At 30.9% G+C, this 26,451-nt stretch overlaps 6 non-coding genes across 6 annotated transcripts; all 6 read right to left on the reverse strand.

Annotated features, from left to right (window-relative positions):
- Window positions 1-6,362: 6,362 nt before the first annotated feature.
- Window positions 6,363-6,436, reverse strand: Trnan-guu (transfer RNA asparagine (anticodon GUU)). The gene has a single exon. It is a non-coding gene; the product is annotated as a tRNA-Asn (tRNA).
- A 409-nt stretch (window positions 6,437-6,845) lies between these two features.
- On the reverse strand, window positions 6,846-6,918 carry Trnaf-gaa (transfer RNA phenylalanine (anticodon GAA)). Its single transcript has one exon. It is a non-coding gene; the product is annotated as a tRNA-Phe (tRNA).
- An 18,057-nt stretch (window positions 6,919-24,975) lies between these two features.
- On the reverse strand, window positions 24,976-25,049 carry Trnan-guu (transfer RNA asparagine (anticodon GUU)). The gene has a single exon. It is a non-coding gene; the product is annotated as a tRNA-Asn (tRNA).
- Window positions 25,050-25,427: 378 nt separating this feature from the next.
- Trnan-guu (transfer RNA asparagine (anticodon GUU)) lies at window positions 25,428-25,501 on the reverse strand. The gene has a single exon. It is a non-coding gene; the product is annotated as a tRNA-Asn (tRNA).
- A 323-nt stretch (window positions 25,502-25,824) lies between these two features.
- Window positions 25,825-25,896, reverse strand: Trnae-cuc (transfer RNA glutamic acid (anticodon CUC)). The gene has a single exon. It is a non-coding gene; the product is annotated as a tRNA-Glu (tRNA).
- Window positions 25,897-25,905: 9 nt separating this feature from the next.
- On the reverse strand, window positions 25,906-25,978 carry Trnaf-gaa (transfer RNA phenylalanine (anticodon GAA)). The gene has a single exon. It is a non-coding gene; the product is annotated as a tRNA-Phe (tRNA).
- Between the last annotated feature and the right edge of the window lie 473 nt (window positions 25,979-26,451).

Consider the following 26,451-nt stretch of genomic DNA (forward strand, 5'->3'; position numbering starts at 1 on the left):
CAAGAGAAGTTTGCGATTGATTTTAACAGCAGATATTAGATAATATAAGAAGCAAAATCTACGAATACGAACCCACTTGCTTCGAAAATATGATCAACGTATGCTATTCAGGATAATTGGAGACATAGAAAGACATGCTACCAAGAGAATTAGACAAAAATTCTCGGAACCCTTACACGACATATAACTTCAAGAGAGATGTCTTTAAAAATTAGAGTGGAAAAAAATTCCAAGTAGAATAAATCGAAATCAATAAGTAAAAATTAAAAATACTTTTTTTTAAAAGATGAAAGTAACAATTAAACTCTGCTGATTGGTTGAGAAAAAGAATATTGTTAATGATTTTAAGTCTATTTTCTTGTTGATTTAATGGATTTCATTATCTCTTTCTCATAAAGAATAGAATTTTGCCCCATTTTTTTCTAATTAATACGCTTTTTTATATTGCATATTCTTTAATTTTTAAGGGATCTTTACTCCTCTGCCCACAGAAGTAGTCCCTCTATTAAATAAAATTCAAGAAAACATCTATCTATAATACTTAAAAGTTTTTTTCCCAAGATTTTATCATTAATATATTGAAGTTCAAATTATAACGAAATAATAAACGGCGACATTTTTAAAAAAATACTAATAACGGATAATACTTATAAAGGGAATTAATGAAATCAAGTAATTAAAATTCTAATTTAATTCAATAAATGATGGACTAAACTGAAAATTACAAGAAGCAAACATTTTAAACCTGATTTCAGGTATGCAGATATAATAAAACATTTAATTACTTTAATTATAGTACATTTTTAAACTTTATTATTCACTTTGCTCGATTTCAGATACTGCAAAGTAGCTCAGATGTTTTTGTTATGCAAAAGACTTTGTTAACAAATGTCATCTTGCTTCAATGGATCGGTCTCTCTCCATTCTGGCACGGCAAGTTTGTTGGTTTGTTTCATCTATACAGAAAACATCCAATTACTTTCTCTGTGTTCACCACTCTTTTCTTAACAAGAGAAAGCCCGAATCTATTCTATTTAACTAAACAGGCAATCAAGCCACTTAGACCAATTGAATAAGTGGCCAGTTCCGCTGATTTCGCAACGCATTCACATGCAGCTCTGCTAACAAAACAGGCCGATACATCATCTAAGAGTGGCTTAATTCGTCCCAAAACAAACGCGATCCGCGTAATTTGTTGTTAAAACTGACACCTCGGACTGCAGGAGGGAGCGACTAAACAAACATTGCACCTGGGAGGTACGACCACACCTCCGATGGCGTGCCAACCGCTTGATTGAAACAACACAAAAGATGCCGTAATCTTAGAGGCACGCAATGCAATACAGTAGCCTAGGGCAGTACATGGGTGATGTCGGGTGGTTTGATTTGAGACCATTGATTTCGGAATTACATTCCATCTACATGTTGTTTTGTTTGAAGATTAGATTACAAGTTTGTTGTTGTTCTTTTCGTTCATTCATTTACTAATGATACAATTCCTTTTGCCGGAAGAATTGTCAACTTCCATTTAGGTAAATGTAATTTATTAGAGCTGCAATAAATAGTGCGAGTTGAATGGCAGAACTTACTGTGTATCTATTTTATATACCTCAGTACCAAAATAAATAAGGTAAAACGAAAGTTTGAAAGATAGTTTATATTTAAGAAAGTGAAATAGTTTTGAAATTAGGTAGATAAAAGAAACTTCTCTAAACTAAGTAAATAAAAGCAGATTTTTTAAAAAAATATTTTGTCGATTTGTAATATCAATTATGATGAATTAATTAATTAATGATGAATCATGATGAATTAATGATGAATCATGATGAATTAATGATGAATCATGATGAATTAATGATGATGAATTGATAAAGTGCTAAGAAGCACTAAAAGTCATGATTAATTCATGATGAATTAATTTGCAATATCAATTAATTATTGATGAATTAAACTGAAAATTACAAGAAGCAAACATTTTAAACTTGATTTCAGATATGCAGATATTAAAGTGCTAAGAAGCACAATTAATCATGATGAATTAATGAAGTGCTAAGAAGCATAATAATACAAAAGCATGATTTTTATTCATTCAGCGGTAGAAATACTTTATAAATAACAGAAAAGTAATGATCGGTGATGATATGGGAACAACTGTTTATTCACAAATTGCAATTCAACTGTTTTCTACAAATACAGTAATTAACTTGAAGTAAACCAACATTTGTACGAATTCCTCTATAATCTGTCATTAATAATTGAAAACACGTAATATCTTTTGTAAGGTCTATTTCAAGGCCTCCATGGTACTTATACATTGTAAATGTTAAATACACTATTGTATATGTTCAATATATAATTTTAATTAAAGAAGCTCATGCTGAAAATCATCTAATGATAATGGCAATGGGATAGTCACACATCTCTTGAAAGTGGGATGTTTAATAGCCAGGATTACATCCATTTACATATTGTCATATATTTCAGAATTAAATAGCTTATTTTAAGTACCTTTCTACTTTTTAATTCGCTGTTATCAAATCATATAAGCATTAAAAACATCATCAAAAAAGAAACCCGGCCAATCGACTTTGATTTTGACTTGTTGAATTACTTAAAAAAAAATTTTTAATGAAGAAATTACAGGTCTGAAGTAAAATGACTCTACCAGAAACTTTTCAATAAAAGAATCTTATATTTAATTGTGTTTAATTGTGTAAATGTAAGATTTGTTAAATTCATTGCAATTAGTAAATACGTAATAATTTCAAATTTCCGTGAATTCTGTCCGAATCATATATGCACATTGATAGGTTTCTAAATTCGAAACAAGCCGATGGTTTCATTATTGTTTAATTTTAATGAATTTAATTTAATTCAATAATATTAATTTAATTCATTAATTTTAATGAGAGCAAAACTAATTTCTGATAACTGGAATTGATAAAAATTGAATATATAATATAAACTTGATTAGAATAAGAAAAATATTTAATTTAAATAAACCTAGAAAAGACTCTTTATTAATTAATTAATATAGTTCTAGTTGAAGTTGGGCTAAGGTCCTTCAGATATCTGTCAGATTCAGTAAGTAATCTTTTCTATGAACAAATTTTAAAAAATCAAAATCTTCCAAGTTTTATAGAAATTAGAGTAAATTAGAGTTAAAATTTAGCAAATTTTAAATGAAAAATTGCTAAAATTTTTGTTCGAATCACATAAGAAAGCTTTAAAGAAGAAGAATACAAAAAAATTGAAGATTATCTTCTTTATGTTTTGATAAGTTGCCAATTCTTAGCCTATTACAGTTTTGATCAAAAATATTTTAACCTTTTGCCCTCGGAAAAGTAATCCGATGCATAGTTATTTACTTAATACAAAGATTTGTTTATTGCTCTGAAAAATAATTATATATAAGTGTTTTAAGTCGAATTCTTTGAAAAATTAATCTAAATCTTTTTACCATTCTTTAGGCGTTTTTAACAATCAAAATTGAAAAATAAATAAAACGTCATAATGATACACCATCTTGAATGGTGAGCGAGAGTCACTATCCGAGTGCAGAGGGTTAATAAACCATTTGCTTCAATAAAATGCCAACATTGATATACCCAGATAATGTTTTTAATAATATGCATAGTCATTGTTGATCTTTCTATTAAAACACTGTTGGGCATGAGATTACACATAATATTTAAGTTATTCAGCTGGCAGTTTCGTAATGGCGGCGTGAAGTGTTGTTCGTTTACATTTAAGTAAATCAATTTTCTCTCTGACGGTTGACATTATAATTAGAGTTCGTGTCAAAAGTTTAAATAAACAAGTTTAGTATGACTTACCCGAATCTTTTTTCGGCCCCAACTGTTAATTTGTAGGTATCAATGAGACTAATAGGTATCAACCGACATCTCTTTATTTTCACAAAAACAAACTAATTTTAAACAGGTGTTGCCAACTGGGCAACTAAAACTTTGTATGTGATCTCGTTCTCAACAAACACCAAATAGAAATTATTACAACATGTTGCAAAACCAATCACAAGATGTGGTATTAAATATGTACACACATTTTACATATTTAAAATCTATCTGTTGCAGAATCTAAAATGAATGCTCGAATCTCCTCAATACATCGTGGTTAAATTTCCTGGGAAAGTTAGGCTTGGCTTTGTAGCCTGTGGGCTACTCTGATAATCTATGATAGGACACATTACCCCAGAGATTACCATAAAATGCTATCTATCTAAATAGAAACAGCAATTAATCTGTTGTAGTTTATATCTCCAGACGATGGGGGTCGACCGAAGTGGCAGACCCTGAGCAAACAGACACACCTCTAGGAAGCAGCCGGTGGTGTTTTAACACCCATTCGTCACCATTTTATCTGCGTTCCATCCTTCATCATCGCCTGACCACTCTGCCCCATGAATATTGATAGGCACGGCCGAATTCCTAAATGTCGTGCAGACCCTTATTACTTACCTGCTCCCTAATGACAACCTGTTGGCGACATCATTTATATCTCGGTTCGTCGCCTCAGATCTCTTTAATTGGGTGGTTGGATCAGCATCCATTACCTCGCTGCGGGGACTGCTGAGGCAAAGAATATTTCCCAGGCTTAGCTTTCCCAGCTTATTGGATTATTTTTTATTTATTCTAGCTGCTTCTGATAAACCTAGAGTAGTTAAATACTTTCGATGAGTCTTTCTGGTAAACTAAATAACAATCAAGATAACCCCGCAGCCTATGGTATTAAATATGAATTAGCTTGAGATATGCTTTACTTTTGGTCAAATACAATGATTTATATGCGATTGGAATCCGATTATGTGGATGGAAAAATTTATATCTCAATTTCTTTGAAATATTTCATATGATGACAACTGCCATTAACTCCTTCCGCCGTTGTAATCACGCATTCCTTCGTAAGTGTTTTGTTGCATTGATTTAAATAAAAAGTCCGCAATATATTTGAGATATAGATGAATTCCTCATAATTTTTGTATCGCATTATAACTTCAATAAACGAATTATTTTTATTTTATAAGTCTAAGAATACGATATTTTTTGGATGTACGATGCAAGGATATGATGATTAAGTTACTTATCTAAACCACTGATCATTATAGTCCCTGATTCTAAATCACACCTCAATGTCTTAAAAGCTTACGTATGGACAACCTCTTCCTATGTATGCTACTGGATATCAAATTTATTTTTCAATCCAGTGGTTTATGGAAAAATAAATTATATGCTTTAAGGTTTGATAAATTACATATTTTAAAAATGAGTTTAGATATCTATATTTAGATATCCCCGTGATCTGGGCGTCCCGGGTTCGAGTCCCGGTTTGGGCATGGTTGTTCTTCTGTTGTTCTATCTGTGAGATGTGTGAATGTGCCCTCCTGTAAAAAGGGGTTGTGCAAGCGAATGAGTGATGCGTGAGTAGCAAAGTCGTACTCTTGGCCCTAGTTGCGCTGCTATAAAAAATAAGAGACGTCCCCCTCAGGCTTAAATCGCTGTCTTCGTAACAGCGGGCTTGTCAGTGGCAAGTGCCATAAGAAACAAACAAACAAACAATATTTAGATATATATATGAGATGAGATCTGTTTTAATAGATTGTACAAGAAGTCAAATGCAGCTACCGATGATTTATCACATATTTATTTTTTGATGTTGCTGTTGAAATATCTAAAAAAATGAGAAATTAAATAAGTTTTTAAATAATAGTATCGGAAATACTATATGGATACTCATCACGAAAAAAAAAAATAATGACATTTTAAGTTCTTTATTTACAGAAAAAACTCAATGTGATAAACAAAGTTAATGATTAATCATTACTGTATTAATTGAATGAAACTGTACACAAATGAATAAATACTGATTAATAATAACCAGAGGTAATAGCATGAACATGGCGGGAAAAAAATGGTTAATGTTTATCTTCTAAGCAAAGCACAATAATTGAAGCCTGTGCATTAAATTATGACTTGCATAGATGTGAGCTATATGTAATAAATATATAATATGATTTGCACAGCTCCTAATACAACTGATTCCGGAAAATCAGAATTAAAAAAAAATTAATATTTTTAATGCATTAATAACAATTAATAATATATAACAATCAATTTATTAATACATAAAAAGATAAAGCAATAAATAATCTGTATTACCAACGTTTTTTTTTTTTTTTTTTTTTTTTTTTGCCAATTTACATTTTAACAGTTTGTGCTCAAGTAAGTTTTTACTTCGACAGTTCAGTTCTCAAAAATTATAATTCAGAAGTTAAGCAAGAAAACATCAAATATTTGTGAGTAAAGAAAATTGTAATTTTTCTATATACAAAGGAAGAAAAAAGACGCCCCCGGGTGGGCTCGAACCACCAACCTTTCGGTTAACAGCCGAACGCGCTAGCCGATTGCGCCACGGAGGCTTCGCAGCACGTAAAAATGAGAAAGAAACCAAATATAGCTATTTTCTACTGAATTCACTCCAGAATTAAAATTAGGCAACAGAATATATCATTTCAGTTACAAAATAAAATAATTGAACATAAATGATAATTTCCTAACTTCAATCATTTTGCCCTATAAAATTTGCTTCAGAATTTCAAAGTCACAAAAAACAGAATCCGTCTTATTTTCAAGTTGTGATTTTAAATTATCTATATTTCTTAGGATTAATATTTTGCAATAAAATACAGAATCTACACTTCTTTTATCTTGCAGATTTAAATGAAAGATGACAACGGAAAAAAAATTCTCCCCGTCGGGGAACCGAACCCCGGTCTCCCGCGTGACAGGCGGGGATACTGGCCACTATACTACCGAGGATGAACGACTTGCCGAAACCCGGGATCGAACCAGGGACCTTTAGATCTTCAGTCTAACGCTCTCCCAACTGAGCTATTTCGGCACATCTCTCGCCTGCTTGTGTTAGAATAAGATAACACTGAAGATAGCGGCAGCTTCCGCTTAAACATCTTGTTTATGTGATAAGATTCGATGAAATATCAACACATTACATTCAATCTTTTTAAAATAAAATAAATGAATTATCAATATGAAAGGCCTTTAAAGAGGCGATATCATAATCGACAAAGTTTTTTTGTCATGTTGAATAAGAGTCTTATTAATTATATTCATTAACTGATTTCTTTCATTATTTCTTATTGTTTTTTATTTTTAAACTGAATTGTACTTTTGGGAAACAAAAGCACAATTAAAAAGAAGCAGATATATTGGAGCCCCCTCATGATTCTTTGTAAAACGATTTATTTATTTGATTAAAGTGTATTGCAGCTTCGATATTTGGTGCAAATAACCATATTAGAAATTACATACCGAATCTGTTTTATCAGCAAAAGTAATTAAATAGGCTTTGGTGTGAAAGGTAAACGCCATGATTTGCTGAATGCTACATTTTTTTGCTACTCTCGCAATATTTGTCATAAAAAGGTGAATCAGAAATATTAATATTTTTCCAACGAGTCGGTTATTTAAGAGTATCTGCAAAATGTCCCGCGAATTGAAGCATGACGTTAAGTTAATAATGGATTATTTTTGAAGAAATAAATTACCTCATAGTTTCATCTGAAACCAATATTAATATTGTTTTTATATCATTTAAGTAAGTGCTATAGCACATCAGTTGCGCAAAGAAAATGTTTTAAACGGCTTTATATAGTTGTATAAATTATATAAATAATATCTGGAAGATCAAGCTTCGCTCGAGAGTTTTTCTTACTTTTTTTTTTTTTTTTTTTTTTTTTTGTAAAATCATTTTTTTTGAGAAAATATTTAAAATTTTTAGATACGAATTACATACTGATTGCATATGAATATTTTACTATCTTATCTATTATTGAACTGGTCATTTAAATAAAAACTCTGAATGTACTTAATTTATAATATATTATTCGAAACAGTCTGCAATATTACAGTATTCATTTTAAAGTTTATCTATCATTACTTATGTTATTTAACTTACACTTAGTTTTACCATGATGAAATCGGGTCCGAGATAGCGCTATATGACATTGTCATCACGAGAGCACATAGAAAAAGCTCTAATAGTCAATTATAAATATTTTGTGTGTGTGTGTGGGTGTGTAAAATAGCATTTGTTCAAGAAAGATATCTAAATAAATAAACTTAAAAAGTAAAAATATTAAATATAAATACATAAGTAAACAAGCAATATATATATAAAAAAAATTTAAAGTCAACTCCTACTTAGGTAAAAAAAAATGTTTTATTTTAGTTACTTTTTATTAAATAACTACAAAATTGCTGACAAGGCGACCATTTGACGACATAGCGACGAATTTGGCGACCAAATAGAAATTACTGGACAAAATTAATTAATTAATTTGAAAACAAACTGTATTAACATCAAGTATCATCCACTACAAGTTTAAAAAATTGTATTTCAACTTGAGTGGATAAATGAAAAGTATTTTATTAACGATTGAAAATTTGAACAAGATATATATATATAAAGAGAGTGTGTGAGCTAATGGTAGGAATTGAAAAAATAAAGCAAAAGCGTTACACGAACATAGAAGCCTCAACACACGCGGCATTTATATTATTCTGACTACTATACTGCACTGCCCACACTTCGAATGAGAAGTTGAATATACTTATTCTAATAGTTAATTATAAAATATTGTTTTTTTTTGTGTGTGTGTGTGTGTGTGTGCATATGTTTACAAAATCACGGTGTTTTTTCCTCCACAATTATATATATATATATATATATATATATATATATATATATATATATATATATATATATATATATATATATATATATATATATATATATATATATATATATATATATATATATATATATATATATATATATATATTGTAGAGACATGTTAACTCTGGCTCGAAAAACAGATGCCTATTAACCGGATTATATATCAAATCAAATATCTCTCACGGGCCCTAGGGGAAAGCCCGGTTGAGATTAATGATCATATTACAAGAATCACACACTAATTTAACATAAACGAATTTAATGAACTGGACGAACGGCTGGGCCGCTTTACATCGATGAACGGTATTACAGTACTGAATACAGTTTTAATGACGGGAATCAGATAGCTTCTTATTGGCTGTTGAGAGATGACGCGAGTGCCACCAGGATGACGCTCCGTACACCATATATATATATATATATTAATCCAAATTAATTTCCTAAATTTTTTTGCCTAATTTGGTCCATGTCGGGGTAATTCTAAAGTGTTCTCTTTGTTTCCTGATCTTATTTCACTTTTTAATTCAATTGAAGCTGTGTAAAACTTACTGCGCCATCAATTCCACGTGCTTAGTGAAAGTAATCCCTTCGGTGCCCTTATCCAAGGTCAACACGGGTATTGAATTAATACGTGGCCGGAGATCCCATGTTATATAAGACTGGTGATTATTTCTTTCATTCCTTCCTTACTTCTGCTTTGGTTCCGCACTGTTGTGGACGTGTTCTGTCCGACATGCTTGTAAATAATTTATGGATTAAAGTGAATGGATTAAAGTGAATTTAAAAATGTAAAATGTCTCTTCTGTGTCTTCGAACCTGCAGTCTGTTTCAAGCAAAATAAGCTTACACACACACACACACACACACACACACACACACACACACACACACACACACACACACACACACACACACACACACACACACACACACACACACACACACACACACACACACAGATATATATATATATATATATATATATACACACAAGAATTGCTCATTTAAAGTTATAAAGTAAAATCTTTCTGAAATATATATTTATATAAATATGTAATAAGTAAAAGCCAGGTCCAAAAAAAGAACTAACGAATAAAAACTAATAAAATATGATAACGCATGTGTAGTTTACGCGCCTAAAGCAAAAGAAAATATTTCTCGATCAAACTTCAGCCAAAGGCAAAAATACTCGAAAATTAATTTACCTAAAACAAATTAATAAAAAATAAATTAGTAGGTAGCAGCTAAGAATACAAAGATTCTGCATGAATAGATTACAAAAAATCAATTCAACAGCGCAGAAGCAAATTTTTCTTTCTTCAAAATTTTCTCTTTTTTTTTAACTCTTCCGCAAAGGAACATCGATATAATCGCTCTGAATGAATACCGAGCCGCATGTTTGATTAATTAGAACTGTTCCAAGCGTGAGGTATCCGATGGTTATCGAGTATTTAAATGTTGTACAAGCCCTATTAATTTATTACACCACTGATTTAAACGTGGGAACGGACGCTTTAATGATGCAAATTGATGCATCTAAGTCCCATTAGTTATGTGGTATTTGATTAATTAGATTATTTCTTCCCTAGGAGAGTCGCAATGAGACCATAACAGTTAGATTCCTTTGAAATTTAAATTGATCTTTGGTGAAAGTTTGTAAGTAGAAATGATATTGTTCGGAAATTTGCAAGAAGCTCATTAAAGCAGTAGCATTTGAATTTAGTTTTTCTGCAAAATTTTATTGCCAGCTAAATATTTTTTACATTGGTTGACTTATCATTGGGAGGTCAGATTAAAAGTGAGAAGTTCTGTTTTATGCACAATACTATCTGATCCTGCGCTAAACATATGCGCTCGAATATCTTCTTTTCAGAAAATATTGTACATACATTATATATAATGTAAATATATAATGTTCATAATAGTGAAAACATAGGTAGGATTTCAACATGGTATATTTTTTTTTATAATTGTTTACAAAAATTAATGAGCATGTGTCTTTCATATGAAATAACGTAGAGAAATAAAATAGAAATCATTGAAAATACATAGTCATATGAAATAAAATATTTCATATCGAATAAATAGTAGTATAACTGAGAAATTTTGTCGATCCCTCCCTCCCCCTTCAGAAAATGCACAATTACGTAGTAGTTTTGAAATTTCTTTTGGAAATGGAGTAGGGGAAGGGCAAGCAACTATTGATGGTATATCTAGAAGTGATGGCGAAATCAGACTAGTGTTTTAGACTAGAGGGCTGATTTTTTTTTATTTTCTAAATAGTTTAAATATATAGATTATCAAATATAAGTATTATAAAACTTTATTTTTTTCTAATAGAACAACTTTAGGACAATAGCTTTTCATCGATTACTATGATACATATCACTCTTATAAGAGTGATATGTATCATATTGCTTATAAGAGTTATATGTATCATATTGCTTATAAGAGCTTATGCTAATAAGAGTTATATGTATCATATTGCTTATAAGAGCTTATGCTAATAAGAGTGTTATGTAGGCTTATAAGAGTGATATGTATCATATACTTATAAGAGTGATATGTATCATATTGTATTGCTTATAAGCAGCTTACTGCTAACCTATACTTATAATAAAGCTCAATGTGTGTGTGTGTGTGTGTGTGTGTGTGTGTGTTGGCGCTCTACAGGGCAGACCGTTTGACATACAGCTACCAAATTTGGTACATGTATACCTTGGAGGTTGGGAATGTGCACCTGGGGTTTCTTTTTTCGAATTTTTAATTAGAATTTTAATTATTAATTAAAAACTAACTTTCCCGCCAAAAATATCTTCCATATACCCCACCGCCAACTTTTCCGCCAAAAAAATCTTCCATTATCCCCAGCGCCAAACGAGAAAGGCTTCAGTTTTTTTTTCTCCCAACAGTAATGAGGCTAGGGTTAAAATTTTTCGGCGGATTATTTCAATCGGTTCTGTTTATTTTCTTAATGTTTGATGCATTTAAAATTAAACATTGTTCATGAATCAATCTTTCAGATTCATTCTGAAGTACTTTTGAATTAAAATAAAACAGAATAAAGGAAATTAAAAATTTCTAATCCGCATAGCGTTACCCCAACTGGCGTAGAAAAAAATCACGTATTTGCGTTACGTAACCGGCGAAGAAAATTCACGCATGCGCATTCTGTTCTGATTGTTGCCATGACAACGTTATCAATGGATGATTTAAATTATTTTTGGGTTAGTTGCATGCTTTTGTAAGTAAATTGTATTTAGGTTAGTAATATATTTTTTGTATATGCTTATAGTTTTAAGTACATCTTTTTTTAAGTAGTTTTTTTAAAACCTGTTTTCAACCGTTTATTTTAAACGATTCGTTTTATTTTCTTAGTGTTTGATGCATTTAAATTTAAACATTGTTAATGAATCGATCTGCTCATAATGAATCTAAGAAAATTTTGTTGACCAACTCTTGAGATATTACATAAATTAAAAAAGATATTCTTTAGTGCCCATAAAGTTTAAACGCTGAGTGACTCTATTTTCAGTAATCAGATTATAAAAAAATGCTTTGTTTCAGTAAAAAATATTATTATATTAATTGAAGATAAATTCTTTCCACTTTAATTTAAAGCATAAATTCTACGGGTGCTAACAGAAAATGAGAGAGATACATATTACGTTATGACTGAAGGCCTTTATAATATTATTAATAAATTATATGATAATCAAAATTTGAAGTTTTAAAATATTTTGATGAAGAAGCTATTAAAGTAGAAATTGCATAAAATATTTAATCATTAAAATTTTAACGAACATTAAGATTGGCGAACCGGCTGGTCGCCAAAGGCGGCTAGTATATAATATATTAAAACTTGTTATATGTTCAGAAATTTATGTAATTTATTATTATGCGTGCTCTCTGCATGAAAAATATAAGTATCATTAATTTTTCAGAATACTTTCCCAGCAGTCCAGTACAACGCCAAACTGCGATTTTTGCAACAAGAATGAAAATGATTTTTTCATCATGAAATATTTACGGTGAAAGAAATAAAACAATACATCTAATTCAATAAACATAAATAAACTTATACCCGATTTTCTGGGGAAAAAATCGAGCAGTAGTTATACTTTTCTTTGGAAAATTTTAATTGCTTTTTGTGTCCTGTAATAAAGATTATTGCTTCAATAATGTAAAAATCATTAATTTCAGCAGGTTAAAATCTTTTCAATAATTTGAAATATCATCCTTTCGTCAGTATTTGATATCCATAATTTCTTTCTTCATCAAATAATCATTTTTTATAAATGCATATTTAAATAATTATCATCCTTAAAACTACTTAACTACATTTAGATCGCTAAAAAGTTATTTCAAAAATTTATCGAGTAAAATTCTAAAATGCATCGGAAGGAATCGAAATTGCAACAAAAAACATTGAAAGAGCGGCACGATATAAATGAACCATCCGGAGTAGTCTTCCCAAAACGTTCTCGCATATTCTCTAATAAAATTGTTATCCCAGTGAAAGCTTTGCATTGCATTGGCGAAGAATAGTTACCAAACATTTATCTTTGGCGTGAATTTAGCATTTTTACAGAATCTATCTAATTCTTGGCGAATGTTTTGGCAATTTATCTCTGGCATGCGGTCAAATGTATCCAAAAAGCAAATTTGTGTTTCAGACGTTTAATTCTCAAACAATTGAAACAAAAATTTGGCATTTGTAGTCACAAAATCCCATACCAGATTTATATATTGAATCAATTTTGTTTTTGAATTTTCCCGTTTACGTGTTTATGAAGGTACAGACTGCCAGATGGCCAACCCCTTGTTGGCTTTGGCTCAAAATTTGATATTCACTAAACACTAATACTAAAGATGTTAAATCTGTATGCCGAATTTTACCTATCTAGCTCTCTTCGTTATGTAGCTATCGTGCTAACTTATTTTCGAGCAGCTTCCTTAGAACGGATTTTTCTCAAAATCTGATAGAAATCTGCAAATTTGGTTTTAAGCCTATATACAGAATTTCATCTTTCTAGCCCAAAGAGTTTTTGAGCTATCTTTGTCATAGACAAACAGATGGACATTTTCCAAAAAATGTGTTTTTCTAACTCAGGATTTGGAGTTTTCTAACTCAGGGTCACAATCTCGAGTTCGAATTTTTTGACGATTACTTTGTATACAGAAAGATGGAAAGGGATTTTTTTAACTCTAAATTTTTAATAATTATTACGTTAAGGCGGAGAATATTCAACGTAAGAGGGGGAGGGGAGATATGCCATCAGATTCAAAATTCACTTTTTACACGTATGCAGTGGCATAAAGACCATAAAATGTTACAAAGTACAGTCCAATGATCAAGAAAGACCAGAAAAAAATATCACGCTTTATTGATCATACTATTTCACACCCAAGGCTTTCATTCCCCCCCCCCCCGACTCATTTACTTCTTTTTCTGTCGAATATTTTGATGAAAAAATAAATGACCAGTACACAGATTTTTCTATTTCCAAAAATTATTTCAGTATTTGGTTTTCAAATATGAAATATTTTGTCTTCGTAGCGTTCTTCGCGAACGACGTCAAAGAGATTAATATCTACTTTTCCTTCTTTGTTTCGCCACTATTTAAATGCTTGATATCTTCAGATGATTATTCGTATAACGATTAGTTTTACTAATAATCATTGAATCGTTATCGACCAGTTCGAATAACGTTTAGTGTATCTAAGGCTGAACAATGATATCAGTATATCATCATAATCATTTTTGCGATTGTAAATGCCGACGATTGCAAGTGAAAATAAACCCTTTTGCAACAAAACTTACTAGCAATTCAATGTCTATACACTATTCATTGCTCACTGCTTATCTCCACTATTACCTGCAATTTCTTGTCCCTTTCCTCATTATAGTTTCTACATCTACTATTTCAGCACCTCGATGCATTCAAACATAAACAACTTTCACCTTCATCAATTTGTTTCTTCTGTTCAACTAAACTGATGGCTAGAGAGATATTAATAAAAATCTGGCCACTTGCCCAACACCCTAAACAATCGACGCTCCAGACGAAGATCCTTCTTAGTGCATCCAAATATGTCCATCCCCAGAAATGCCCCCCAAATAACAATAAATAACTCGGTAAAAGGGAGTGCGGAAGGTGCGAACTTTGCCCCACGAAGCGTCTAAACCCCTCATTAAAAGGCTATAGGCGTCGATGCTGATTCGAACAATCGATAAGATGATCTGGAAATATCTACTGCAGACGAAAGTGGCTTGGAAAGTGAGTGGGAAAAGATGATGGCGGGATTTTGCTCGATGATTTGTATGTATCCTCATGATGATTGCCTGCGAGGTCCGTGATTGCGGTTTGACAGACGAAAAAGCAAAAATTGGGGATGATGGCCTTGATTTTTTTTTAAATCCTTGATTGATCTGGTGAGATGATTGAATAACGACACGATGAAAATTAAGATTACTTCAAAATGATTTGTAGAATTGAAACCATCGAAGAAAAAAAGAAATGAAATGATGTATCAAAGTTGTCTTTCTAGTATATATATATCGTGATAATTTAATTAGCTTAATTTGCATGCACCGAGTAGGATTTTATTTTTCTTACTTGAATATTTTTTTAAGAATATAATTATAAAACAAGCCAATGGAAACTAATTAGTAATAAATAATCTATATTAACTTGAAACATTGTTAGCCAAACTTGGACAAAGTTTAATGATTCCTTCTTCGACATTTGTAAAGGGGAAAAAAAAATAGTTATTTTTGTTTCTAACTGTTGAGGAATTTTAATGAAGGTTAGGAAGTTTCGGAGAACAGGATAAAAATTATTCGCACTTCCTAATTATATACACCGATTTGAGGGGAATGTCAAGGAGTGCTTGAACTCAAAGCTCTTAACCTCCGGACTTAATAGGTGAATAGAGTAATGGCATGGCTTACTTATGGAAGTTACTTAGGAGTTACTTATGAAGGAAGTGGTACATGGAAATTACTTATGAAGTGGTTGTGTAAGAAAAATTGAGGATTTACTTAAAATTTAATCATCTAGCTTGACTTCATTTTCAGTTATGAACCAAAATTTAAGAAACCCTGAACTACATTTCATATTTCATAAAATTAATATACTCACTTTCAATCATAAGAGAAAAAAATATGAAGTATTGTACTTAGATTTAGTGTGTTTCCGAAATCGATCTGATTGTTGATATTCTAGGAATAATTACTTTTATTATAATCTATACGTAAAATAGTAAAAAGTGATGGTGACTTCAAAGAAATTTTAGAAGCATTAGTGCATTGACTTCTATCATAATCGATAGATAGCTTTGATTCTATTGAAAAGAGTTGATTTTTTTTATTTTCTTTTATTCTTTAATTACACGAACTGGACCTTGTGAAGTCAATCCATTTCATAAACTGGGGGGGGGGGATTGTGGATTTCGAGAGAATATTTGAAAGTTTTATAGAATTTATTTTTACAGCTCGATGATTAAACAATTATTGTCAATTATATTTTTTTAAGAAATTAGACGCACCATTTTCCTATTAAAAGTTTATGTAAAAAGTTTATGACTCGCGAGAAATTATAAAAACATTAGAAAATTTTTTGAGATAAAATCCACAATGAAGAAAAGAATATTTTTATCTGTAAGAGTGTAAATAGTACGTACAAACGACTTCTGAGCTCTCTAATAGACATCTACTTCCTTAAGTCATCTATAATTGCAAATTATATAACTTTCATGCATAAAAAAAATAAAAGAAAAAATTATAATCGCCAAAAAATTCGAATTCGAGATTTTGACAAATCTTCACGTTTTATATGTACTTGAATCCGAAAAATATATTTTCGGAATATGTCTATTTGTCTGTGAATACTATAACTTCAAAACGCTAACAGCTGGAGGAATACAATTTAATGCCTAGTCTTTACATCAAATTTGTAGATTTCTATCAGATTCTGAATGAAATCTATTCATAGAACGTTTGTCTGTTCGGCTGCTCGAATATAATTTAAAATGACAACTACAAAACGAAGAAAGTTGAGTAGATGAGATTTGGCACACAGATTTAAGAACTGAAGGATTGATATGTAACAAATATCATTCTGTATTTTCAAGTATATAAACGCTCAAGTATATATAGCTCAAAAAGTATATATACAAAAGTATAGTACAAAAGTATATATTTCAAGTATATATAGCTCAAAAACAACAATGACTTAAGCATGTGATTCTTGGTATGTGTTTTTAAGATTACAATTGTAGCTATATATTAAATTTTGGTTTCCGTCGATACACCGAAATATACTTTTGATACTTGAGTATTAACCGTATCCCTGTGAATAATCGCCAAAAATATTTATTATGATATTTTTTTTCGTAATTATTGCTCGCCAATGGCATGTAATTAATAGCACATTATATTTCTTAGTAAGTATATGAGAAAAATTCGAGAACACTTTGGCTGATTTTATTATCCGCCTGTTAAAAAAATAATTCTTCATGGTTTAGTTATGTTTTAGTAACAATACCAAAAAAGCTATTGTGAGACATATCTTGTGATTCTGAACTCCGAATCAGATGACGAGGACAGTACTTGATCTGTTCCATATTCCCCTCACCAACCTTCTGCACTACAAAGATTTATGGACGTTTGGGCCACGGTGTCTATTTAACATGCTTAAACAATGGATTTTAAATGGAACGGGTTCCTAACTTGAAACCCTGCAATCGAAACCATACCATTAGATTTTTCACGTTTTATCAAAGAAATCCCACATTTTTATTGAAAAATAATAATGGAAATTTCTACTAGTTTGAAATGCTGCGGCATTTCCTTTCAGCTGAATCTTGGAGAAAGGGGGGGGGGGGAATGTACACTTCGGGTATATTTTTTGAAACTTCAATTAGAATTTTAGTTCATTAAAAATGAAGCTGAATCTTGCGATTTGCCACTGCTAACTTCCGAATATATTAATGCACATTATATTTACATTATTTCAAAATTTAAAATAATTGTCTTTTTAATGATACCAATTTTATTACCATGCAAACTTCCTTCGAATTTTGAATTTTTTCAAACATCTAATTTCCCACAATAGATTACACTACTGCCATAAAATACAAAAAATTTTCAATATTTCATCAAATATCTAATAACATGCTTTTATTTCACTTTTGAAAGCTAGAGAAAAAAAGACTATGTTTAATATCTGTAGAATTTATAAGACGAATAAAAAAGTGCCAAAGTAGATGCTTATGTTATGCGTTTAATGATACGAAAGATAGGTGAATCTTGCATTTAAGATTTTAATAGCACTATGATGCCATGGGATTAAATTCCATTAGAGATTCCAATGAGAGATTGTATGCCAGAGAATTAAAATAAAATGGCTTTAATATCTGGCGAAACCATGGAGATGAAAATATATCTAAACGATGTGACAGAATTAATTATATCCAATATCCCCAGCGAACAACCTTGCTTCAAAGTCAACTAATTTAAAATAAGGTAAACTTAATTTGTGATCTAAGGCGTTAATGACTGAGAAACATAAATTAATACAAGGAGATTATGATCTAAATTCTTAAATAAGTAAACCAATTCATGCAATAAATCCTCCTATAAGATATTAAGACTAGTTAGCCCAAATATTCCACCATGGGAAACACAAATGTAGGCTAATTTTCCCTGAAAGTCCTCCAGGAAGGAGACCTACCTTCATATATTGGAGTAAATCATCTCAGGAAATGGCTATCACAAAAGGCTACACTTGGTCACGAGTCCCGACTCATCGATTTATCGATTTATTAGAATAAGTGTGATACCACCATGTTCAAAGTGGTCACGTGACAGCGGCGAAGTTATATTTCAAAGTTATATTTCGATTTTTGCATGATACTTTTATTACCTGAAAAATTTATGAAGAAAATTTTTAAATAGAATAGATAATTTTGAATTTGTTTCCATTCTAACAAATTTTCAAATGTGAATAAAAACATATAATTGATACAGTTATGGATGGAACCGGAGGATATCAGGTTCGGGACCCGATTCTGCCGAAGAACCGTCGTGTAAGCGGGTCTAGTGCATGTTAAATCCGTCGGGATCAAACATTCTCCCGCTGGTATGGTATGGAAGTTTGGAGCGGGGAAGGAGGCGCCAGCTCAGGTGTTGTCCTCGTCATCTGACCATGGTTCAAAATTACGTGGTCAGTCCCAAAGTAGCCTTAGTGTTGTTTTAAAACGGGACGTTAATATAACTAAAATAAATTAAACTACATTTCTTTCTGGTTTTATACGCAAAAATATCTATTTATTCTTTTTTGTCCATGAAATTCAAATAGATGAATCGATTCTGAATGGCAGCTCAAATACTTAATCTCTTAATTGCTTCATGAGCATTTAATGTCTTGATCAGAAAGAAAATAAGCACTATTTTTAACTGATAGACTCGTTTCATTCATGCTGCTAAATTATTTTTATATCGTATTACTCTGATAAATTACTTTTACTATCGATATCAACTTCGTGGAAGACGGTTTCAACAACATTTATCCTAAATAACAGCCTTTTAAAAAGTACTTAAACACATCGCTTAATCAAAAGTTAAAACACCTCGCTTAAAAACCTATGATTATGACACCTTACATCTTAATCCATTCTTCTAAAATGAATGCTGCAAGCGTGGATCCGTTCTTAAAAACCGGCGAATCTAATATATCGAATTACGACGAAATTACTCTTAATTACGAGTTACTCTTTTCGACACCTTCGCCATTGTTTTCACAAGATCCGCTTTTTCCGTAAGATGGATATCGAAAAGGTGTGAAAATAGCGATCAAGATGCGTTGTGAAGATAAAATGACCGCTAGCTCACGATTCAAGGGAAAGGTTGAGATTAAACAAATGTGGGGTTTTCTGTTTGGATTTTTTCACTTGTGTGTGTCATGTCTAGTGGATGTAATTATTAGAGACTCAGTTTTCAAAGGGGCCTTTGACGGCTTAATACTAGAGCTCCATGCATTGGGGTGGTTGTAGATTTTTGGATGTAGTAGTGGCGTTGTCCTTTTTGAAGCCTTCACCTTTTTAATTTTTATTTACAGTAGACTCTCGATTATCCGCGGGCGGATTTTCCGCGACTGCCGCACTAAGTGTTTTATTTATTTATTTATTTTGCTTCCAAGCAAAGAGAAAATGCTTCCAAAGCAAGAAGCAAACACAAATGACTGATTTCTTCAAAAAGGTGTAGTTTTACAGTTATGCTTTTGTAATTACATAATGCATTACAGTATTAAAACAGTACATATGTATTAATTTTTCTGTGTATCCTTGACGCCTCTCGTAAGTGCAAAGCACTTTTCTATTTTCATTAACAAAATGCATTTTAGGTTAGTTTTGAGTGATATACTAAAATATTAAGCGTTAGTTAAACATTTCCTGCTGTTTATTTTACGTTTTATTGTACATGAAACGATTTTTCAAAGTTGGAATGCCTGTTTTCTCTTTTGCTATACCCATTTTTAGCTTTTTTCGGATTATCCGCGATTTTTGTTATCCGCGGCGGCCGCGCCACCCAATTCCGCGGATAATCGGGAGTGTACTGTATTTATTTATTTACTGCCTGGTATATGAAGAATACAAAATGAAAGTGTAGCAATAATAATAAAAATAATAATCGATTTTGAGATTTTTATGAATCGCCGCAGTTTAAATCCTAATATGTCCAAACGAATGATTTTCAAAAATTATTTTGTCTATCTATTAATTCGATAATTCAGAAATAAATTAAGTTTAACCCTTCTTTGCATGATTTTTTCCTCCTTTTTTTTTTTTTTCTGAAATAAATTAGGTTGATATAATTTATGCTCTAGATTAAAGGAAAAATGTTTTAAAAAATCATAGTATAAATATATAAAATAATTATAAAAAAACAGTGTGAATGGAAATATCCATCATCATGCAAATTTACATGTTAAGCTCAGGACGAAATTTTCAATATCCCTCTCTTCTAAATTTCCCCACTCATTATCGCTTTTATTAGGGGAAAAAAAACCCCCTCAGATTGGTTATAAAAAAATATTCAAGAAATCGCACGTTTCTTCCAACTACAGTAAACAGCGGAATGACAAGTTTTAATCTGCTATAATAATTGTGACATTTTTTTTTTGACAGCTAACGCTTCTTATTACGCAATAGTCGTAAAAAAAGTTGCCAGCAACAACCGATTTACAGTATACCTGGTTTTAGTACAATTTTTTTTTTTTTTTGTTCACTAAATATTATGATAGAAATTTCCATCATCATGCAAAGAAGGGTTAATTAATAATATATGGGTTTTACCCTATATTTATAAACTTTAAAGACATCCGTTTAAAGGAGTTCAGTCTACTACTGTACGCATGAATACAAAAAAACAAACACATAAAATATTAAACGCATGAAATTCCTCAAGTAGTTTTATCAGTAGATATGCAGATTTATGTCAGACTTTGTATTAGATTGAATATCCATGAATCTCTCTATTCTTACGTACATGAAACGTGATAAATCAATAACGTAGCAATTATATGAAAAACTTTTATTACATTTAAATCAAAATTGTAAATCTTCATCTAAACTTACATCTGCATATATCAACCGATTTCTGTCAATGATTATTCATCAATTGATTATACACGTGTCTCTGAGCAAGATAATTTAAAAATAAAATTAGCTAAATAAATGAAATTTGATGTAACATTCATTCCAAAATTATGCATCTGTATTAAATTTTAGACTCATAAGAAAGAGGCTCAACTGTATATTAGATTGTTTTCACTATAATTACAAAAGGCAACGTATTATGTAAGCAAATGAGGAATTCAACGAGAGAACATTCTCTCTTCTTTTTTAAAAGTTTGTCGTCTTTGGCAACCAGTTGATTCGCTGGAGATATAGGCCATATTTAATTCCAGTTAAATCGCTTAGATGTCATTTCAAGTCCATGATTCCGTTAAATTGTCAGAGAATAAAAATGCGTTATTTTATTGACTTGCACACGTTCTATTTATTGTGTAAATGAATTTTCCTAATGAATATCAATCCTATGGCATCGTAACCTGTAAAAAAAGTAAGTGGCATTTCATTTACTTTCTAACATTCGTGCTACTAGAATTTCATTTTTTTTTTATTTGTCTTGTGAATTACACAAATATTAAACAGAATCTTTCTTCCTTGGCTTTCAAAAATGGAAGGAAATCCCGATATTAAATATTTGATTAAACAATGAAAACAGTTTTTAATTTCAGGTCAACAATGTAATCTTCTGCTGAAAATTAGGCAAAAAAATATTTTTTTTAATCACTAAGAAACCTGGTCGAAAATTTGTGAGCTTATTAAATTGTTATCGTTAAAAAGATAATTTTTTGTAGTTTAAAAATGGTGTAAAAATCATTTTGGTGCAATTATATTCTTGACAATTATCGCTAGAAAACATCAACATTTTATTAAATTTTTAATTAAGTAAAATTCTTATTAAAATTTCCAAAAATTGCTTTCAGGTGTACATTTTTACTCATCAAAACATATATGAGATAATACGGATGGCGGTAAGTCAACCGGTTTGGCCTGTAGAACGCCAATACTCATGCAAAAATAGGAACACACATAAATGCACACATTTGTCTTTATTACTAATAGAAATCTAATTTAACACCAGTTTATACAATCGCCGGGTCACACATAAAATGTTCGGAAGTAAGACTGGAAGTTCCATTAAAGGCAACTATTATATATAAAAATTCTTCTAATAAACTCTGTTAATTTGTATAATTATTCCGAATTAAATTTGAAAAAAAATACTATTAGTTTTTCAGGAAGGGCTTTTTAGATTACTTAATTTAATTCAAAATAAATTTTCTTTGCTTTTCCATTACATTGATTGACTCTATGACTGAGCTTTTAAAATTACATTTGGCTTAGAGGAATTTTTTGGGTGAGAAAAATTAAATATCAGGCGAAATCACATTTCGTGAGTGCAGAAAAGTATTTCAAATTAAAGTTAATTTGAAATATTTTTTAAACTTGCATAAAAACAGCATTCCAAAATCCAAATTACCTTTATTTCATGCTTCTCTGTCTGTCTTTTATTTTATTTATTTATTTTTCTACTTAATTGAAAATTTGAAGCCAGGAAGAGTTTTTCTTTATTGATAGGGAAGTATCTGTTTTTCTACCATGAACAGAGCAGTCAAAAACATTCCCCTTATAAATCATTAACTGAGATTTGTAATGTACGATTTTTGTCAAATATTTGTTATATACATAACAGTATCAGCTTTTCAAATCCAATTAGAAATCTAAATGACTTTTTTCAATTTTTTTAATGTCTTTATTATTCAATTACAATATTATTATTACTATTATTAACTTTTAATATGTAATAAATTCTTTGCTTTTTGAAAATTTTATTTTATGTTTTATGCTTCTGTTCTTCCTTTTTTTGCTGACATTTGTATTTTAATTGTATCTCATTAGTATTGTTGACTCGTCTTGCTTTCATCTTAATCTCATATTCATTCCTATTTCCATTCAACTCTGGTTTTTCCACTCCCTTTTACCACTCCATTCTCATTCAACTAGTCAGGAATCTAAATTATCTAATCGAAGAAGTATGGAGAGATGTTTTTGATTCTACGACATTAAATTCATTAAGGACAGTTCAGTTTAATCGATAATTTTAGAATGAAATGTGCAATACAGAGAAAAATGCCGTCACAAAAATTGATTCAGATATTCTTTATTACAAATATAATGGCAATGGTAAATGATAAAGTAGAAGTCACAGTGTGGCAACTTCTACAGGACAGACGACTCGTTCCTCATGTCTGGGCATCTAGTGACAGTGTTGATTCCCGGAAACGAAAGGGACCGAAGGGATGGCGGGGAAGGGGTCGAGTGGTGTTAAAACCAACGATTAGTATACATATCACCCCATTCAGACGATTTTTAACAACTGAAAAGAAATCTTTTTTTGGACTAAAAACTTGAAGGGAAGGATGAAAAAACTTACATGATCTCCTGAAGCTCTTCAGACTTTTCAAGAGGGAGGCAGGAAAGAGGGGGAAGGGAGGGGGTACGCAGGTGTTTCCCCTAAGGTCACCCAAGCGGATTTCTAACCCTTTTTATCGTTTTCATTCCTCTACGGAAGTGAACAGCCGGAAGTAAAGTATGATGCTTGCATCTCATTGGTGGACTGCGCCGACCACTCAAGAGCAAGGGCGGGACATGGCAGTGGGGGATGGAAAGGAGAGGTATTTATTTTATGTGAAATATTTAAGTTCCTTTTTAAAATGAAAAATGTCTGCCAGATTTAGAATAGCGTATGTGATGTTTTTTGCAGGAGAAAAACATTTATTTCCTTAATCTCATGACAAAATAGATAGTTCTTAAGTAATGGAATAGAAAAGAAAAGTAGAATCATTAAATATTATTAGAATAATTAAATATCAAATATAAACGAGCCTATTAATAAATAAATAAGCTCACTTCCCATTAAGATGTTATTTAAACGTAGTAAACTCCCAATTATTCAGAGAATCAAATGGCATAGCAACTGCAGATGCATGAATTCCGCTGCTATCTGCAAAATGAGAGAAAAAGAACACATATCAATACGAAAACGTTTTTCTATGAATTTCATTACATTTGGAGTTCCACTTTTACGATGATGATATTACAAACAGTAGACTTTTGTATATACAAGTAATTGGTTCTCTTACTTTGAAAAATAAAAAAAAAAGTTTCTTTATTTTGGGGATGAAATTTTTAATTTCAGTATCAGAAATTGCGAGTAATCGTAAATTTACTATATTTCGAAATGTCAAGAAGAAATCCAATGAATTTAAAGCCAACTTTTGATACAGATTTTCATGAAATTCTCAAATTTAGACATTCTTATAAGTCAACGGATTTTTAAAAAATTAAAAAATGTTTGCTACTAGTACAAATGATAATAATAATTGTCTCTAGCTATTACCTATCTTTCCTACAAAAATCATGGCATATGGGGTTTTTTAATCAACTTTTTAACATTTTTGTTCCGATAACCCCCACAAAATGATTATCCAAAAGAAGTGCAAGAGAACATCAAAGATTTGTGAAGCAAATCATTGTTATTTTTCTTTGCAAATGAAGAAAAAAGAACGCCCCCGGGTGGGCTCGAACCACCAACCTTTCGGTTAACAGCCGAACGCGCTAGCCGATTGCGCCACGGAGGCTACAGGTAATCGCAAAATGATGAAGAAAAGAAATATAATTATTTCCTACTGAATTCTCTCCAGAACTAAAACCAGGCAATATATCATTTCAATTATAAAATTAAATAATTGAATTTAAATGATAATTTCCTCGCTTCAATAGTTCTGCCTTTTAAAATGGGCTTCATCATTTCATGATTACAAAAACAATAGTCATATTATTCTCCAGTTAGATTTTAAATTCTTTATATCTCTTAGGATTAATGTTCTCTTAGGATTAAAAATACAAAATCTACATTTTTTTTATCGAGTAAATTTAATTATATGTAAAATAATCGCAATCACAAGTAAAGAGAAAGCATTATTGTAATCTTTCTATACATAAAAGAAGAAAAAAGACGCCCCCGGGTGGGCTCGAACCACCAACCTTTCGGTTAACAGCCGAACGCGCTAGCCGATTGCGCCACGGAGGCTTCACAGGACATACAAATGAGAAAGAAACCAAATATAGCTATTTTCTACTGAATTCACTCCAGAAAAAATTAGGCAACAGAATCTTTTTCATTTCATTTACAAAATTAAATAATTGAATATAAATGACAATTTCCTAACTTCAATCATTCTGCCACATAAAATTTGCTTCAGAATTTCAAAGTCACAAAAAACAGAAGCCGTCTTGTTTTCAGGTTGTGATTTTAAATTCTCTATATTTCTTAGGATTAATATTTTGCAATAAAATACAGAATCTACGCTTCTTTGCAAATTTAAATGAAAAATGAAGACGGAAAAAAAGCTACTTCCCGGCGGGGAATCGAACCCCGGTCTCCCGCGTGAGAGGCGGGGATACTGACCACTATACTACCGAGGATGAAGCACTTGCCGAAACCCGGGATCGAACCAGGGACCTTTAGATCTTCAGTCTAACGCTCTCCCAACTGAGCTATTTCGGCACACAGGGCGGTCGCTTGTAAAGAAGAAATGGATAATCGAAGCTTCCGTTTAAAGATAATGTGTTTGTGTTGAGATATGCAAACATGTTAAAAAGGATCATTCGAATGTATTTTTAAAAAAAATAAAATCAACGTATCGGATATTGATTGTTTTCAGAACAATTATTTCATAATCTATAAAGTTTTTTTTTTTTATAGATAATGTTATAAAAATTACTTTTTGAATGATATTATATGATTATTTAAAAATAATTTTTGTTTTCAGTAAAGGGAATAATTTAGGGAATAATCATCATTTAATAAACAGTCAACTTCTATACTTAAAATTTGTTGGTTTGCTTTAAAAAAGAATATATTATTTTGTTGCAGTAGTTTAATAATAAAATATTTTATTTATTATTTCGGATTTAGGAATTTTAATAACATTTTGACATTATCACTTTCCAAGAAAGGGAAAAAGACCATAAAAATAT

Source organism: Argiope bruennichi, chromosome 10 (assembly GCF_947563725.1).
Source record: "Argiope bruennichi chromosome 10, qqArgBrue1.1, whole genome shotgun sequence".
Classification (NCBI taxonomy): domain Eukaryota; kingdom Metazoa; phylum Arthropoda; class Arachnida; order Araneae; family Araneidae; genus Argiope; species Argiope bruennichi.